The sequence below is a fragment of the Panthera uncia genome, chromosome B1 (assembly GCF_023721935.1).
Source record: "Panthera uncia isolate 11264 chromosome B1, Puncia_PCG_1.0, whole genome shotgun sequence".
Lineage (NCBI taxonomy): Eukaryota > Metazoa > Chordata > Mammalia > Carnivora > Felidae > Panthera > Panthera uncia.
Window position 1 is genome coordinate 44657167 of NC_064811.1, and position 18772 is coordinate 44675938.

The 18772-nt window shown below is 40.1% G+C and overlaps 1 protein-coding gene across 1 annotated transcript in view; it reads right to left on the bottom strand.

Moving 5' to 3' along the window:
- The window catches only part of IGFBP7 (insulin like growth factor binding protein 7), a 77622-nt gene that overhangs the window by 45056 nt on the left and 13794 nt on the right, over positions 1-18772 (bottom strand). The gene's annotated exons all lie outside the window — the stretch shown is intronic.

Here is an 18772-nt window from a genome sequence, read left to right on the forward strand (position 1 = left end):
GGCTTGAATCCACAAACCATGACCTGAGCAGAAATCAAGAGTCAGACGCTTAACCAACTGAGTCCCTGAGGTGCCCCATGTCACAGAATTTATAGAAGATATTTTGTTGGTATTTAAAAAATATATAAAAGTACATAGTAATATCAATATAGGATAAAAATTCTCAACAAAGTGACTATACAATGTACTTCAACATAATAAGGCCTATGTATGACAACCTGCAACTGAGAATGTGCTCAACAGTGAAAAGCTACAAGTTTTTCCTTGAAGACCAGGAACAAGACAAGACCATCCAGTCTCACGACTTTTACTCAACATAGTATTGGAAGTTATAGCCAGAACAATTAGGCAAGAAAAAGAAATAAAAGGCACCCAAATTAGAAAGGAAGGAGTAAAACTATCATTATTTACAGATGACATGATATTATATATAGAAAACCCTAATGACCCAGTCAAAAAATGGTAGAACTAATCAACAAATTCAGTAAATCTGCAGGACACAAAACCAATAAAGATATGTTTCTATACACTAAGAACCATTAGAGAAATTAAGAAAACAATCCCATTTACAACTGCACCAAAAAGAATAAGATACCCAGGAATAAATTTTTAACAAGTAGGTAAAGACCTGTATAAGAAAAACTATAAGACACTGATGAAAGAAACTGAAGAAGACACAAAGAAATGGAAATATATTCCATGCTCATGGATTGGGAGAATTAAAAACTTTTAAATGTCCATACTACCCAAAGCAATCTATAGATTCAATGCAATCCCTACTGCAATGGCATTTTTCACAGAAATAAAACCCCTAAAATTTGTATGGAAACACAAAAGACCCCAAATAGCCAAAGCAATCTTGAGAAAGAACAAAGCTAGAAGTAACATGCTCCTTGATTTCAAACTATATTACAAAGCTATAGTAATTAACACACCTTGGGGGTGCCTGGCTCAGTAGGTTAAGTGCCTGACTCTCGATTTTGGCTCAGGTCATGATCTCATGGTTTGTGAGACTGAGCCCTGGGTCAGGCACTATGCTGACACTGCAGAGCTTGCTTGAGATTCTTTCTCTCCCTCTCTCTCTGCCCCTCCCTGCTCATGTGTGCTCTCCCTCTCAAAATAAACAAATATTAAACAAAAACCCACTATGGTATTGGCATAAAAACACACAGATCAATGGAACAGAATGCGGGGCCTAGAAATAAATCCATGCATATATTTATGACAAAGGTACCAAGAATACACAATGGAGAAAGGACAATCTCTCCAATAAATGGTGCTGGGAAAATCAGACCACTATTTTACAGTACCCAGAAAATTCAACTTCAAATGAATTAAGGACTCAAATGTAAGACCTGAAACCACAAAATTCCTAGAAGAAAACATAGTTGATAAGCTCCTTGACATTGGTCTTGGCAATAATTTTTTGGATTCAATACCAAAAGCAAAGGCAATGAAAGCAAAAATAAACAAATGACACTACATCAAACTAAAAAGCTTTTGTACAGAAAAGGAAATCATCAACAAAATGAAAAGGCAATGTACCAAATGGGAGAAAATATTTGCAAATCATATATCTGATAAGAGGTTAATATTCAAAATATATAAAGAACTCTTACAACAGCAAAGAAACAACTAAAAATGGGCAGAGGATCTGAATAGACATTTGTGCAACAATGACACACAGCTGTCCAAAAGGTACATGAAAAGGTACTTAACATTATTAATCATCAGGGAAATGCAAATCAGAATTACAATGAGATCTCACACCCGATAAGTCAGAATGGCTATTATCAAAAAGACAAGAAATAAGTGTTGGCAAAGATAATGAGAAAAGGGAACTCTTACGCACTATTTGTGTGAATTTAAATTGGTGCAGCCACTATGGAAAACAGTATGGAATTTCCTAAAAAAATTAAAACTGGAACTACCATATGATGCAGCAATTCCACTTCTGGGTATTTATCTGAAGGAAACTAAAATGCTAACTCGAAAAGATAAATGCATCCCCATGTTTACTGCAGCATTATATACAATAGTCAAGACATGGAAGTAACCTTACTGCCCACTGATGGATGAATGGATAAAGAATAGGTAGAATAAAGAAAGAATATGTGGTTTATAAAGAGCAATGGAATATTACTCAGAAATAAAAAAGAAGGAAATCTTGCCATTTGTGACAACATAGATGGACCTTGAGGACATTATGCAAAGTGAAATAAGTCAGACGAAGAAAGGCAAATATCTTATTTATATGTGAATGTAAAACACACAAGACAATGGAACAGCGAACAGACTGCTGATTGCCAGAGCTGGGGGTGGGTAGTGGGTCCAATGGGTGAAGAAGGTCAAAAGGTACAAACTTCCAGTTAGAAAATAAATAAATCATAGGGATGTAAATGTACAGCATAGTGACTACAGTTAATAATACTGTGTTGTATACTGGAAAACTGCTAAGGGAGTGGGTCTTATTAACAGTTCTCATCACAAGCAGCACCTGGGTGGTTCAGGTGGTTAAGCTTCGACTCTTGGTTTCAGCTCAGGTCATGATCTCATGGTTTGTGGGTTCGAGCCCCATAACAGGGTCTGCGCTGACAGCACGGATCCTGCTTAGGATTCTCTCTTTCTCCCTCTCTCTCTGCCCCTCCCCTGCTCACACATACTCTTTCTCTCAAAATAAATACATAAGCTTAAAAAAATTAAAGAAAAAATTTCTTATCACAAGAAAAAAACATTGTGACTAGGTGTGGTGATGGCGGTTAAGCAGACTTATTGTGAGAATTGTTTCACAATATATACAAACAAGTCATGTTGCACACCTAAAACTAATTTTATAACGTCAATTAAAAACACCTTTAATAACAAAAGATTACAAGTCTTATTGTGTAATATTATTAAACTATTATAAAAACTATCAGGGTTGGAAGGAATCTTGGAGTCCTCTAGTCCAATTCCCAAAACCTGATATAAAAGTCTTCTCTCCAATAGCTTATGGTTTTCTGCCTGAATATTTCCAGAGACCCTCAACTTAAGGTTTCCAAATCCACTGCTGAATCACTGTTGTGGCAAAGTTCTTCTTCTGATGAACTAAAATCAGCCTTCCTGCAACTTCCACCACTGTTTACAGCTCCACCCTCCAAAACATCATGGAGTAAGTTAAACTGATTTAGCATATGATGTTAGAAAACAAAAAAGTACATGTTCATTGTAACAATTCAAACATTATACAAGTATAATGTATAAAGAGGCAGTAAACTACTTTAATCTCCCAAAAATGCTGAATGTCCAATAACATGTATTAACAGTTTATACAACCACATATTTTTCATTTTTTAAAAATTCCGTATCTATTACCCAATAAATTGCCTTTTGTTGTTAAACGATATAACCTATAGTGCTCTTGTTAGGTCAATACAATACACATAAACCAAATTCATTCAACAGCTGCAAAATGTTCCACAACATGGGTAAACTTTTTCAAGAATATTCAGGATGTTTCCATTTTTTTCTACATAAAAAACAAACTAGGATACAATAAATATTCTTATACATGTCCTTATGCATTAGTGCTTTTATGTCTGTAGGATAAGTTCCAGGAAATGTGCTTTCTGGGTCAAAGGGTATGAGAATGTTTCGTTTTAACAGACGCTCCTAGATTACTTTCAAAAAGGTTAGAAATTCTTGGACATGTGCTCATTTCCTTACACATTTCCCAGCAGTGGGAGTTAGGAATTCACAGAAATTAGGCCAAGCTGAAGGGGAAACACTGTATGCTGTGGCCGTTCTAACTGCATTTTCAGAACTACTTTCAGGCCAAGCAACTCTTCACATGTTTATTGGCCATTTGCAGTTGCTTCTCCTTTTAATTCACTACCTATAACTTTTGCTTATTTGTCTACTGGAGTACTTGTTTATTAACTTACATGAGCTCTTGTTATCATATATTTTGCAAATAATCTCTCCAGGTCATCTTTTTTTTTTTTAATTTTTATGGCCATTTATTTATGGTATCAGTTGCCATATAGCATGTAATATAAGCTCTTTGTGAGCAGTGACAGTGGCTGTTTAGGACACCGCCATATTTTCAGCACCAAGAACAGTACCTGGCACATAGTATGTTCTCAGTAAAAACAATGAATGAATAAAATAGAAGCCTAGAATTTTTATGTAGCCAAGTCAGTCAATCTTTTCCTGTATGGTTTCTGAGCTATTAGAATAACTCTATTAGTGTTACTTTTTTGCAATTAATCCATCTTGAGTTTGTTTTGAATGTGGTATGAAGCAGAGTAAACTGACCCTGAACTTTGTCTACTACTTTGTATAAAAAGTACTACATAAAATGCAAATTTGGGGCACTTGACTAGGTTAGTTGGTAAAGCATGCAACTCTCGATCTTGGGGTCCTGAGTTTGAGCTCCACACTGGCACAGAGATTGCCTAAAAAGTAAACTATTTAAAAATGCAAATTCCCTTTATTGTTTTAAAATTTATTTATTTTGAGAGAAAGAATGTGAGTGGGGGAGGGGGCAGAGATAGAGGGAGAGGGAGAGAATCCCAAGCAGGCTCTGCACTGTTAGCACAGAGCCCAGCATGGGGCTTCATCTCACAAACTGTGAGATTACGATCCGAGCCGAAATCAAGAGTCAGACACTTAACCAACTAAGTCACCCAGGTGCCCCCCACCAAAATGGAAGCTCCTTTTAGATTTTAAGGTATGCTATACGTTAAAATATAAATATACCCTCCCATCCATTTTATGCGCCATTAAAATAAATTAACCAAAAAATAAGGATGGAGAGTACTGACTGGGTGTCAGCCAATCACCGTGTCGCATTCCCCTTGACAGTCACGGGTTCAGACATGGGTGTATGACCCAATTCTGGCTGATGAGACCTACAGATAGATCTACTGGAGCACTTCCTAGAAAAGTTTTCTCTCATAATAATGATGTGGAATGCAGAAGACAGGACCCTTTTCTGTCTCTGGTTGTCATTGAGCTGCCTTGCAATCACAAGGAGATAAATCCCTCCCCACTTCTACCTGGCCTCCTCTTTCCTTCATTTCTGTTGTCTCTTTCCTGTCCAGTTTTGATCCTTCTTCCAGAAGTTCCTCCTTAGTGCGGAACGCTGTCTTGGAAGGGAGCCTTGGCTGGCCAGTTTTGAGAACTCTACTCCAGCTCCTAGACCCTTCCATGGTCTCTTACACTCACCCACTAATGGACTTAGTACACCACACTTTCCAGTGAGTACCCCCTGGGTATGTTGGGATTTGCCAGTAATCAGATCTGTCATCACCTTGTTACTTCCCTTTGCTTCCTACCACAAAGCTGTTGACATCATACAGACCTTGAAGCATAGGTGGTTTAACACACTTGTATTTTGGGATTCTTTTTAGGGGATAGCTTGTCACCTTTTGTGTGGTAAATGTCCATGGGGTTTGGGTTTTGGTATCTAGTGCCTTTATTTTATTTTTTTAATTTATTTATTTAAGAGAGAGCACATTAGTGAGAGGGGGAGGGGCAGAGAGGAGAGGGAGAGAATCCCAAGCAGGCTCTGCACTGTCAGCACAAAGTCTGACACAGGGCTTGAACCCACGAACAGTGAGATCATGACCCGAGCCAAAATCAAGAGTTGGCCGCCCGACTAAGCCACCCAGATGCCCCCCTAGTGCCTTCAATACTAAAAAAGTGCGGTAAAACACACATAAAATTTACCATCTTAACTATTTTTAAGTATATAGTTCAGTATTGTCAAGTATATTCACATTGTTGTGCGTCTCCATAACTTTCTTCCTCTTTCAAAACTAACACTACTCATTAAACAATTCACCATTCTTCCCTTTCCCAACCTCTGGAAACCATTCTTGTATGAGGTTCTGAAGGGGTTCTGTTTTTATGAGGAGACTGAATTCGGGGTACCAACAAAGTCTGCCACCACAGCCCCATTACTAAACTATAACTCCGGGAGACTGGAGTCTATTCTATGCCCACAGCACCAGCACAGCACCCAACACACAGAAAACACTCACATTATTTAACCAGTGAATGAATCACTCTGAATTTCTGCACCTTCTGGCAGGGTGATAGGATGCATTCTTGTACTCATTAAAGTGATTGATGGTTAACATAAAAGTTGCCATCGTTACCTGGACTAATACCTTTCCAGGTCAATATGCAACATGAGCTTCTGGAAAGAATACTGCCAGCTCTTGATTACCTGACTAATGAGGGGCAGGAGAGGAACAGACTATCTCAAATTGATGCTGATTTTAGAGAACTTTATATGTATTTTTTTATGTATGAATTTGTTGTGGCAGATACCCTTACTAATTATGCTTGGTTCAGGCTAACATTATAACATTAGTAGTCCCTGGGCACTATTTGTGGGTAGTCATTTGAAGGGAAGGAGGTGGTCCAGGTGTACGTGGGGCAATCTATTAAAAAGTAAACATCTGACACAGACGTACACAAAATGGTTAACTAAGTGGGCATATTTGAAAGTTGTTGCCATAACAACTGGTGAAACCAAAGGAATAAGAGGTTGTGTTCATATCAAGCTTTACCATTACAAAGGGCTTTCAAACCCATGACCTCACTTTTTCTCACAACATTAACGCTTTAATACAGGCCCTGCTAGCGCCACTTTACAGGTGAGGAAATGGAGCAGCCCGAGAAACTAAGTAATATGATTGTAACCACACAATGTATAGTCTGGACTGTCTTCTAAGCTTAGTGTTTTTTTGTTTTGTTTTGTTTGTTTGTTTGTTTTTGTTACAACACTGTTGTTACACCTGAAGAGCGTGGGCACACAAACTACTCACATCCTATGTTGGAAGAAGGCAGGGTATAAATTATACATATATAAAAACAATGATGTTCTGGACTAGTTTGGACAAGAATAACCCTAGTTTTCTCCCTGCAATCCCTAAAACCACTCCTAGCACTCAGTTTCTGCCTCCATCTTCAATCACCACATCTCTAGGTACCCTTACAGAAAAAGACAGAAAAAGAGGGAAGAACAAGGGTAAAAGTACCATGGCATTACATTTTGGGGCTGTTCCAGAAGCATCAGCACTACTACTAACGATGAAGGCAACAACCAGACTGTGAGCCCCTACTGTGCGCCAGGCACTGTGTTTGAAGCCTCAAATCACCAACCCTGCTGGGTAGGCAGTACCGTTCACAGTTTACAGACAGCTTTTCTGAACCTTGGTTTTGTCAAGTCACTTGTCCAAATCATGCATTTAGCAGGGATTTGAACCCTTTGCTCTCCTAAACAAACACCTCTGCAATATGATTTAAATAAGCATAAAAATAGGGGTGCATCGGTAGTTGAGTATCCAACTCTTGATTTCAGCTCAGGTCGTGATCCCAGTGTTGTGGGATCAAACCCTGTGTTGGGCATGGAGCCTGCTTAAATTCTCCCTCCTTCCCTCTCCCCACCCCCCGCCCCCCTGCCCCTAGCACATGCTCTCTAATAAAAAATAAAAAAATAAAACATTTAAAAATATAAATAAATAAGCATAAAATCACAACAATTAGGAATTCACCACACCTAGCCTGAAGATGAACTGAAGGTTATCTTTAGACAATTTATGAAAATCCAAGTATGCTTGTTTTCTAACATATTGACACTAAAAAATGACTTTTCTTGTTTACCTTCAATTTATTTATCCCTTTCTACGTAATAAAAGCAAATTAGGGAGGGATCCTCAAATCTCTTAGCCACCCCTTCTGTAAAGGAAACCATCAAAGAGTGAAATGTCATTTCTTTCAGAATGGTCTTGTGAAGATCTTCAGTACCCTTTTTTTTTTTTTAATGTTTTATTTACTTTTAAGAGAGAAAGAGACAGAGGGAGAGCAGGGGAGGAGCAGAGAGGGAGGGAGACACAGAATCTAAAGCAAGCTCCAGGCTCTGAGCTGTCGGCACAGAGCCCAATGCAGAGATTGAACCCACGAACTGCGAGATCATGACCTGAGCCAAAGTCAGATGCTTAACCAACTGAGCCACCCTGGTGCCCCAGTACCTTTGCAATAGAACTTCTTCCCATGGAATTTTGGGAATGACCTATTTTGCTACAAAGCTGGTCTCTTTTTTTTTTTTCCAGACATGATCTATTTTATCATCTGGTTTTCAAAAATGACTGATCACTGTTCAATGAAGTCTGATGGGGTCCGTGAACTCCAAAACACTAAACTTCCAGTCATTCTTTAAATTTGCCTTCACAACGGTTTCTGGAAAGAGAAACTGCTGCCTAGCTCTGGCAGATACTGGAGGTGGACTCTGCCCCACTCTACCCTCTCTCTTCGCAGTCTTTTGCACTGCTAGGGGTAGCCAAGTGACCTATTTATGGCCAATGAGCTTAGGCAGACATTTGCTGAGAGGAGAGCTTCTGGGAAACTTTGGCTCACCTGATAAAATGGGACATACAACTGGCACCGCTCTTCTCCCTGCTCCTTCTAATCACCCTGAATTAAGACTCAATGGCCAGAGGCACGGTAGCCTTCTTGAAACTATTAAACATGAAGACAAAAGCAAACACAAGGTAAAGGATAATGGAGCAGAAAGAACCTGGGTCCTTCAGTGGCATTGCTGAGCAGTTGAACCCACACCAGAAGCGGTCTACATCTGGACTCCAAGCAAAGAAACCCCATTTTGGGTGAGCCTTGTAGCCAGGTCTGTTACCTGCAGCTGGACACATTCCTTACTGATAGACTAGCTGTTGCCCTTTTTGGTGATCAATCTTCTCTTCCTCTTCCCTAAATCCAGCCATCCGTTTCTTTTTCTTTTCTTTTTCTTACTGTTTTGTTTATTTTTGAGAGAGAGAGAGTAAACAGGGCAGGGGCAGTGAGAGAGGGAGACACAAAATCTGAAGTAGGCTCCAGGCGTCAGCACAGAGCCTGACGTGGGGCTTGAACCCATGAGCCATGAGATCATGACCTGAGCCGAAGTCAGACACTTAACCCACTGAACCACCCAGCATCCCTTTCTATGCTGAAGGAACTCATACAGAATGGCACCTTCTAATCAGGCACAGACTTACATAACCTAAAAGTATTTACAAACTAAAAAAAATAATCTAAAGTACATACAAACTAAATTATAGGACTAAGAAAACTGCTGAGGAATATTCCTTCACCTCTTTGTCTAAGAACTTCTTGAATCTGAGATACATGTCATACTTCCATGAGAAACTTACTATTTCCTGCTTTCTTTGGCAGTGTTTTAAGGTTTGGCTTTCCAGCTGTTATGATACACCCTGTTGGTTTCAAGGACTTTTCAGTGGGTCACATTCTCATTCCATAGAGATGAAATACACACACACACACACACACACACACACACACACACACACACACACACTGTAGTCAAATAGAGTTGTAAAGGCTATTATTTTTCTTCTATGAAAAAACACTAAAGACAAAACCTCCAAATTTCACTAAGTGTTTATCGTTTGTATCTCATGCCGGTGGCTACAATAGGCATTTTCAAGCTACTCTAGCAGAGATACACATGATTTTAACGAATCCCAGCTCAATGATGCACAAAGGCATATTCTCTCCAGCCACTATTATTTTGAAATGTATGATTGACCAAACTGGACTTTAACAAAAGAAAGGCATTACAGCAAACTCCTGATGGAGGAGATCTAGTTGTTCTCTATCTATTCCCAATGGCTGGCAAGCTTGGATGCAAACTAGATGAATGGCAGGGCTCCTGGGTGTTGGCCAGTCACTACGCATTTCATAAATAGGGACTGGGGTGAGAGTACTACTCTCAATGGTCTCTATGCCATTGGAGAGAGTCACAGTAAAATCCAAGTCTGAAGATAATTCAGAAGTAATTTTGACTGCATATTGAAATGCTTTGCTTGAGTGGCAAGACAGCCTCCTTGTGTGGGGGGGTTCTCACAGGAAGATTTCACTAAGTGGTGAGAGCGAGTTACATTGAGAAGTTCAGTGTGAGTTCTTAAGCAACTCGAGTTTCTTTCTGCCTGACTTGTCAGCTGAAGAAGACCATCAACGTGCTGGCTCTTGATGTGGCCCCAGGTATCTGTGTGTTAATCCCACTGAGGAGGGAAGATGGCGGTGTAGGAGGACGCTGGGCTCACCGCGGGTCCTGCTGATCACTTAGATTCCACCTACACCTGCCTAACTAACCCAGAAAACCGCCAGAGGATTAGCAGAACGGAGTCTCCGGAGCCAAGCGCAGACGAGAGGCCCACGGAAGAGGGTAGGAAGGGCGACGAGGCGGTGCGCGCTCCACGGACTGGCGGGAGGGAGCTGGGGCGGAGGGGCGGCTCGCCGGCCAAGCAGAGACCCCGAGTCGGGCTGGCAAAAGCGGAGGGGCCGGACGGACTGTGTTCCGACAGCAAGCGCGACTTAGCGTCTGGGAGGTCATAAGTTAACAGCTCTGCTCGGAAAGCGGGAAGGCTGGAGGACAAAGGGAGGGAGAGCTGCTGAGCCCCCGGACGGCAGAGCTCAGCTTGGCGGGGAACAAAGGCACTCGCCAGCGCCATCTCCCCCGCCCATCCCCCAGCCAAAATACCAAAGGGAACCAGTTCCTGCCAGGGAACTTGCTCGCTCCGCGCAAACACCCAACTCTGTGCTTCTGCGGAGCCAAACCTCCGGCAGCGGATCTGACTCCCTCCCGCTGCCACAGGGCCCCTCCTGAAGTGGATCACCTAAGGAGAAGCGAGCTAAGCCTGCCCCTCCAGCCCCCGTGCACCTTGCCTACCCACCCCAGCTAATACGCCAGATCCCCAGCAACACAAGCCTGGCAGTGTGCAAGTAGCCCAGACGGGCCACGCCACTCCACAGTGAATCCCGCCCCTAGGAGAGGGGAAGAGAAGGCACACACCAGTCTGACTGTGGCCCCAGCGGTGGGCTGGGGGCAGACATCAGGTCAGACTGCGGCCCCGCCCACCAACTCCAGTTATACACCACAGCACAGGGGAAGTGCCCTGCAGGTACTCACCACTCCAGGGACTATCCAAGATGACCAAACGGAAGAATTCCCCTCAGAAGAATCTCCAGGAAATAACAACAGCTAATGAACTGATCAAAAAGGATTTAAATAATATAACAGAAAGTGAATTTAGAATAATAGTCATAAAGTTAATTGCTGGGCTTGAAAACAGTATACAGGACAGCAGAGAATCTCTTGCCACAGAGATCAAGGGACTAAGGACCAGTCACGAGGAGCTGAAAAACGCTTTAAACGAAATGCAAAACAAAATGGAAACCACGACGGCTCGGCTTGAAGAGGCAGAAGAGAGAATAGGTGAACTAGAAGATAAAGTTATGGAGAAAGAGGAAGCTGAAAGAAAGAGAGATAAAAAAATCCAGGAGTATGAGGGGAAAATTAGAGAACTAAGTGATACACTAAAAAGAAATAATATACGCATAATTGGTATCCCAGAGGAGGAAGAGAGAGGGAAAGGTGCTGAAGGGGTACTTGAAGAAATTATAGCTGAGAACTTCCCTGACCTGGGGAAGGAAAAAGGCATTGAAATCCAAGAGGCACAGAGAACTCCCTTCAGACGTAACTTGAATCGATCTTCTGCACGACATATCATAGTGAAACTGGCAAAATACAAGGATAAAGAGAAAATTCTGAAAGCAGCAAGGGATAAACGTGCCCTCACATATAAAGGGAGACCTATAAGACTCGTGACTGATCTCTCCTTTGAAACTTGGCAGGCCAGAAAGGCTTGGCACGATATCTACAGTGTGCTAAACAGAAAGAATATGCAGCCGAGAATCCTTTATCCAGCAAGTCTGTCATTTAGAATAGAAGGAGAGATAAAGGTCTTCTCAAACAAACAAAAACTGAAGGAATTTGTCACCACGAAACCAGCCCTACAAGAGATCCTAAGGGGGATCCTGTGAGACAAAGTACCAGAGACATCACTACAAGCATAAAACATACAGACATCACAATGACTCTAAACCCGTATCTTTCTATAATAACACTGAATGTAAATGGATTAAATGCGCCAACTAAAAGACATAGGGTATCAGAATGGATAAAAAAACAAGACCCATCTATTTGCTGTCTACAAGAGACTCATTTTAGATCTGAGGACACCTTTAGATTGAGAGTGAGGGGATGGAGAACTATTTATCATGCTACTGGAAGCCAAAAGAAAGCTGGAGTAGCCATACTTATATCAGACAAACTAGACTTTAAATTAAAGGCTGTAACAAGAGATGAAGAAGGGCATTATATAATAATCACAGGGTCTATCCATCAGGAAGAGCTAACTATTATAAATGTCTATGCGCCAAATACTGGAGCCCCCAGATATATAAAACAATTACTCATAAACATAAGCAACCTTATTGATAAGAATGTGGTCATTGCAGGGGACTTTAACACCCCACTTACAGAAATGGATAGATCATCTAGACACACAGTCAATAAAGAAACAAGGGCCCTGAATGATACATTGGATCAGATGGACTTGACAGATATATTTAGAACTCTGCATCCCAAAGCAACAGAATATACTTTCTTCTCGAGTGCACATGGAACATTCTCCAAGATAGATCATATACTGGGTCACAAAACAGCCCTTCATAAGTTTACAAGAATTGAAATTATACCATGCATACTTTCAGACCACAATGCTATGAAGCTTGAAATCAACCACAGGAAAAAGTCTGGAAAACCTCCAAAAGCATGGAGGTTAAAGAACACCCTACTAACGAATGAGTGGGTCAACCAGGAAATTAGAGAAGAAATTAAAAAATATATGGAAACAAACGAAAATGAAAATACAACAATCCAAACGCTTTGGGACGCAGCGAAGGCAGTCCTGAGAGGAAAATACATTGCAATCCAGGCCTATCTCAAGAAACAAGAAAAATCCCAAATACAAAATCTAACAGCACACCTAAAGGAAATAGAAGCAGAACAGCAAAGGCAGCCTAAACCCAGCAGAAGAAGAGAAATAATAAAGATCAGAGCAGAAATAAACAATATAGAATCTAAAAAAACTGTAGAGCAGATCAATGAAACCAAGAGTTGGTTTTTTGAAAAAATAAACAAAATTGACAAACCTCTAGCCAGGCTTCTCAAAAAGAAAAGGGAGATGACCCAAATAGATAAAATCATGAATGAAAATGGAATTATTACAACCAATCCCCCAGAGATACAAACAATTATCAGGGAATACTATGAAAAATTATATGCCAACAAACTGGACAACCTGGAAGAAATGGACAAATTCCTAAACACCCACAGGCTTCCTAAACTCAATCAGGAGGAAATAGAAAGCTTGAACAGACCCATAACCAGTGAAGAAATTGAATCGGTTATCAAAAATCTCCCAACAAATAAGAGTCCAGGACCAGATGGCTTCCCAGGGGAGTTCTACCAGACGTTTAAAGCAGAGATAATACCTATCCTTCTCAAGCTATTCCAAGAAATAGAAAGGGAAGGAAAACTTCCAGACTCATTCTATGAAGCCAGTATTACTTTGATTCCTAAACCAGACAGAGACCCAGTAAAAAAAGAGAACTACAGGCCAATATCTCTGATGAATATGGATGCAAAAATTCTCAATAAGATACTAGCAAATCGAATTCAACAGCATATAAAAAGAATTATTCACCATGATCAAGTGGGATTCATTCCTGGGATGCAGGGCTGGTTCAACATTCGCAAATCAATCAACGTGATACATCACATTAACAAAAAAAAAGAGAAGAACCATATGATCCTGTCAATCGATGCAGAAAAGGCCTTTGACAAAATCCAGCACCCTTTCTTAATAAAAACCCTTGAGAAAGTCGGGATAGAAGGAACATACTTAAAGATCATAAAGGCCATTTATGAAAAGCCCACAGCTAACATCATCCTCAATGAGGAAAAACTGAGAGCTTTTTCCCTGAGATCAGGAACACGACAGGGATGCCCACTCTCACCGCTGTTGTTTAATATAGTGCTGGAAGTTCTAGCATCAGCAATCAGACAACAAAAGGAAATCAAAGGCATCAAAATTGGCAAAGATGAAGTCAAGCTTTCGCTTTTTGCAGATGACATGATATTATACATGGAAAATCCGATAGACTCCACCAAAAGTCTGCTAGAACTGATACATGAATTCAGCAAAGTTGCAGGATACAAAATCAATGTGCAGAAATCAGTTGCATTCTTATACACTAACAATGAAGCAACAGAAAGACAAATGAAGAAACTGATCCCATTCACAGTGGCACCAAGAAGCATAAAATACCTAGGAATAAATCTAACCAAACATGTAAAAGATCTGTATGCTGAAAACTATAGAAAGCTTATGCAGGTAATTGAAGAAGATATAAAGAAATGGAAAGACATTCCCTGCTCATGGATTGGAAGAATAAATATTGTCAAAATGTCAATACTACCCAAAGCTATCTACACATTCAATGCAATCCCAATCAAAATTGCACCAGCATTCTTCTCGAAACTAGAACAAGCAATCCTAAAATTCATATGGAACCACAAAAGGCCCCGAATAGCCAAAGTAATTTTGAAGAAGAAGACCAAAGCAGGAGGCATCACAATCCCAGACTTTAGCCTCTACTACAAAGCTGTAATCATCAAAACAGCATGGTATTGGCATAAAAACAGACACATAGACCAATGGAATAGAATAGAAACCCCAGAACTAGACCCACAAGCGTATGGCCAACTCATCTTTGACAAAGCAGGAAAGAACATCCAATGGAAAAAAGACAGTCTCTTTAACAAATGGTGCTGGGAGAACTGGACAGCAACATGCAGAAGGTTGAAACTAGGCCACTTTCTCACACCATTCACAAAAATAAACTCAAAATGGATAAAGGACCTGAATGTGAGACAGGAAACCATCAAAACCTTAGAGGAGAAAGCAGGAAAAGACCTCTCTGACCTCAGCCGTAGCAATCTCTTACTCGGCACATCCCCAAAGGCAAGGGAATTAAAAGCAAAAGTGAATTACTGGGACCTTATGAAGATAAAAAGCTTCTGCACAGCAAAGGAAACAACCAACAAAACTAAAAGGCAACCAACGGAATGGGAAAAGATATTTGCAAATGACACATTGGACAAAGGGCTAGTATCCAAAATCTATAAAGAGCTCATCAAACTCCACACCCGAAAAACAAATAACCCAGTGAAGAAATGGGCAGAAAACATGAATAGACACTTCTCTAAAGAAGACATCCGGATGGCCAACAGGCACATGAAAAGATGTTCAACGTTGCTCCTTATCAAGGAAATACAAATCAAAACCACACTCAGATACCACCTCACGCCAGTCAGAGTGGCCAAAATGAACAAATCAGGAGACTATAGATGCTGGAGAGGATGTAGAGAAACGGGAACCCTCTTGCACTGTTGGTGGGAATGCAAATTGGTGCAGCCGCTCTGGAAAGCAGTGTGGAGGTTCCTCAGAAAATTAAAAGTAGACCTACCCTATGACCCAGCAATAGCACTGCTAGGAATTTACCCAAGGGATACAGGAGTACTGATGCATAGGGGCACTTGTACCCCAATGTTTATAGCAGCACTCTCAACAATAGCCAAATTACGGAAAGAGCCTAAATGTCCATCAACTGATGAATGGATAAAGAAATTGTGGTTTATATACACAATGGAATACTACGTGGCAATGAGAAAAAATGAAATATGGCCTTTTGTAGCAACGTGGATGGAACTGGAGAGTGTGATGCTAAGTGAAATAAGCCATACAGAGAAAGACAGATACCATATGGTTTCACTCTTATGTGGATCCTGAGAAACGTAACAGAAACCCATGGGGGAGGGGAAGGAAAAAAAAAAAAAAAGAGGTTAGAGTGGGAGAGAGCCAAAGCATAAGAGACTGTTAAAAACTGAGAACAAACTGAGGGTTGATGGGGGGTGGGAGGGAGGGCAGGGTGGGTGATGGGTATTGAGGAGGGCACCTTTTGGGATGAGCACTGGGTGTTGTATGGAAACCAATTTGACAGTAAATTTCATATATTAAAAAATAAAAAATAAAAAATAAAAAGAAAAAAAAAAAAGAAATGCTTTGCTTTTGGCCTCTTGTTTTTTGGAGAAAATGTGTCCAATTTAGAAGAGGCTAATTTTTAAAATGTAATCATCAATGTCAATGTCAATAGGCACTGAAAATTTTTTATTTAAAAAAATTTTTTTAACATTTATTTATTTTTTTGAGAGAAAGAAACACAGGGCATGATTGGGAGAGGGAGACACAGAATCAGAAGCAGGTTCCAGGCTCTGAGCTATCAGCACAGAGCCTGACACCGGGCTCGAACTCATAAACAGTGAAACCATGACCTGAGCTGAAGTCGGACACTCAACCAACTGAGCCACCCAGGCACCCCTCAAAAATTTTTTAAATGTTCATACCTTTGAATCATAATTCCAATGTGATGTCTACTCTAAAGATGTAATGAAGAAAGAAGACCTTTATGTCCAAACATGAGAATTTAAAGGTTATTTTTGACAGAGGAAAACTGAAATGAATTATGATTCATTCTAATGACCATATAGCATTATAAATGACATTTATAACATAAACACATGGAGGATAGTTATAAATGAAAAACAAGATGTAAAAAAACATGGATAACACTATTTAAATAATTATATATGTCTAGAGAAACACTAGAATGAAGTACAGTAAAATATGGAACAGGTACAATAAAAAGATTAATAATGATGGTCTTTATTTCAATGAATTCCACAAGTTTCCATGATGTTTGTTTTTCTTGAGTAACAAAAAAGATATTAATTGAAAGCAAAATTAAATTAGCTCACATTCCCAGAACACACATAAACTTCACAACAGCTGAAATTAATTAACAAGGATAAGTAAAGTCTAGAATTTAAAACCTACCGTAGTTTGTCCAAAAAGCTAGACATCTGACAATGGATCGCTAACAGCAAAATAGTATCCTCGTGGTCTCAATGGGTCATTTGCATCTATTTAAAATTTTGCTTTTACACATTTGCCAGGGAACTAGGTAGAAGAGAATTTACTACATTTGGTTTTCTCAGTGTTTACCAAGGTAAACATAATCGTTAAGATTCTTTTGGATCAATATTCTATCCTTAACTCAATTCTGAGCAAACAAACATAAAATTCATTTGTCTCCCACTCCAGAATGTCACTTTGGGCAAAGTCATAACTAAGTCATTTATATACTCCACATCTAGCCATCGTTACATTATTTATAAGCTCATGAAGTCTGTAATTAAATTATAATGTATTTGTAGGCTACAAATGTGAATGTACCTTTGTGCGTTTTTTCCATTCCAGTAGAAATTGCATTGAAAATACACCCTTCTAATTATTAAAAAAAAGAGAGAGAAAGAGAGAGAGATGAGGGGTAGGTGTATATTCTTTGCTCCTATGCATTTTTATTGACCTTTTATTTTAATTTAGTCTAACAGCCTCTTCTGGCTTGCTACACTTCACACACCACCAGACAGACCACAGCTTTGTAGGCTCCTTTGGAAAGGGGCATTATCTTTCTCATCACTGCAAATTTCCTTATTATGGCACTTAGCACACAGCATTTACAAAAAGGTACTTGACATGACTCATAGGGAATCATTACAATATTCTACTTCTAATGACAGTGATGATCCAGGTAACCTTCGCTTCCTGAGTTAAGTGATGGGTGAACCCAGATGAGCCAGGACACAGCCTAATTGCTGAGTGTACATCTAGAGAGGGAGGAGAGGGCTGGTTTGGGGTGAAGAATCGTGCCTGCAAGCCTGGCTCTGTGTGAGGGAAAGGTCATGCAGCAGGCTCTAGCTGGGGGGAGGGCTGGAGAGAGAAATGGGAGGGACTTTCCTGCTGTCCCTATAAAAACATAGTAAAATCTATACTTCTTACTAACACCTGTAGAATGGGAATCCTGCTTGCAGATGCACGAAGGGCAAAAACAGAAGCCTGTCATGGGTACAGTTGACAATAGGGATAGCATATGTATTTGTTAAATTGGATGCAGAGTCCAACAATTATCTACTAAGTACCTGCTCTGTGCCCAGAATGGTTATATGCCTTGGGACATACCAAGAAAGAGTGACCCATAGTGTGCTCTGCCTTCAGAAACCTGACAGTTCCCTAATGCTTGTCACTGATCTATTTCCAACAGTTGATCCTTATTATTCATGGATTCCGTATTTGTGAAGCCACCTACTCACTAAAATTTGTAACCCCCAAATCATTTTTGTATGTGCAGACTGGCGAAAAACAAAACAAAATCTGAGGTCCCAAACTGCTTTGTTTCTACTTTCATACTGTAAACAAGTATCCCCTTCACAGACTTTTTATTTTTTATTTTTATTTTTGTGTTTTATGTTGGTGACCTCGCTGTTTAAAATGGTGCCTGAGTTGATCGGTTGGTTGAGTATCTGACTCTTGGTTTCAGCTCAGGTCATGATATCATGGTTTGTGAGTTAGAGCCCTGCACTGGGCTCTCTGCTGACGGCATGGAGCCTGCTTGGGATTCTGTCTCTCTCTCTGTCTACCACTCCCTGTCTCAAAAATAAACAAACATTTAAAATGGTCCCCAGGTATAGTGTTAAAGTGCTGTCTAGTGTTCTAAGCAAAAAAGGGTTATGTGTCTTACAGAGAAAAATGTGTGTTAGATAAGCTTCATTCAGGCAGGAGTTATAGGTTGTTGGCCGTGAGTTCAATGCGAACGAATCAATATATATTGAGGTGTCTATAAGCAGAAACATAAAGCAAAGCTATGTACTGATTGGTTAACAAAAATGTGATCAGGAACT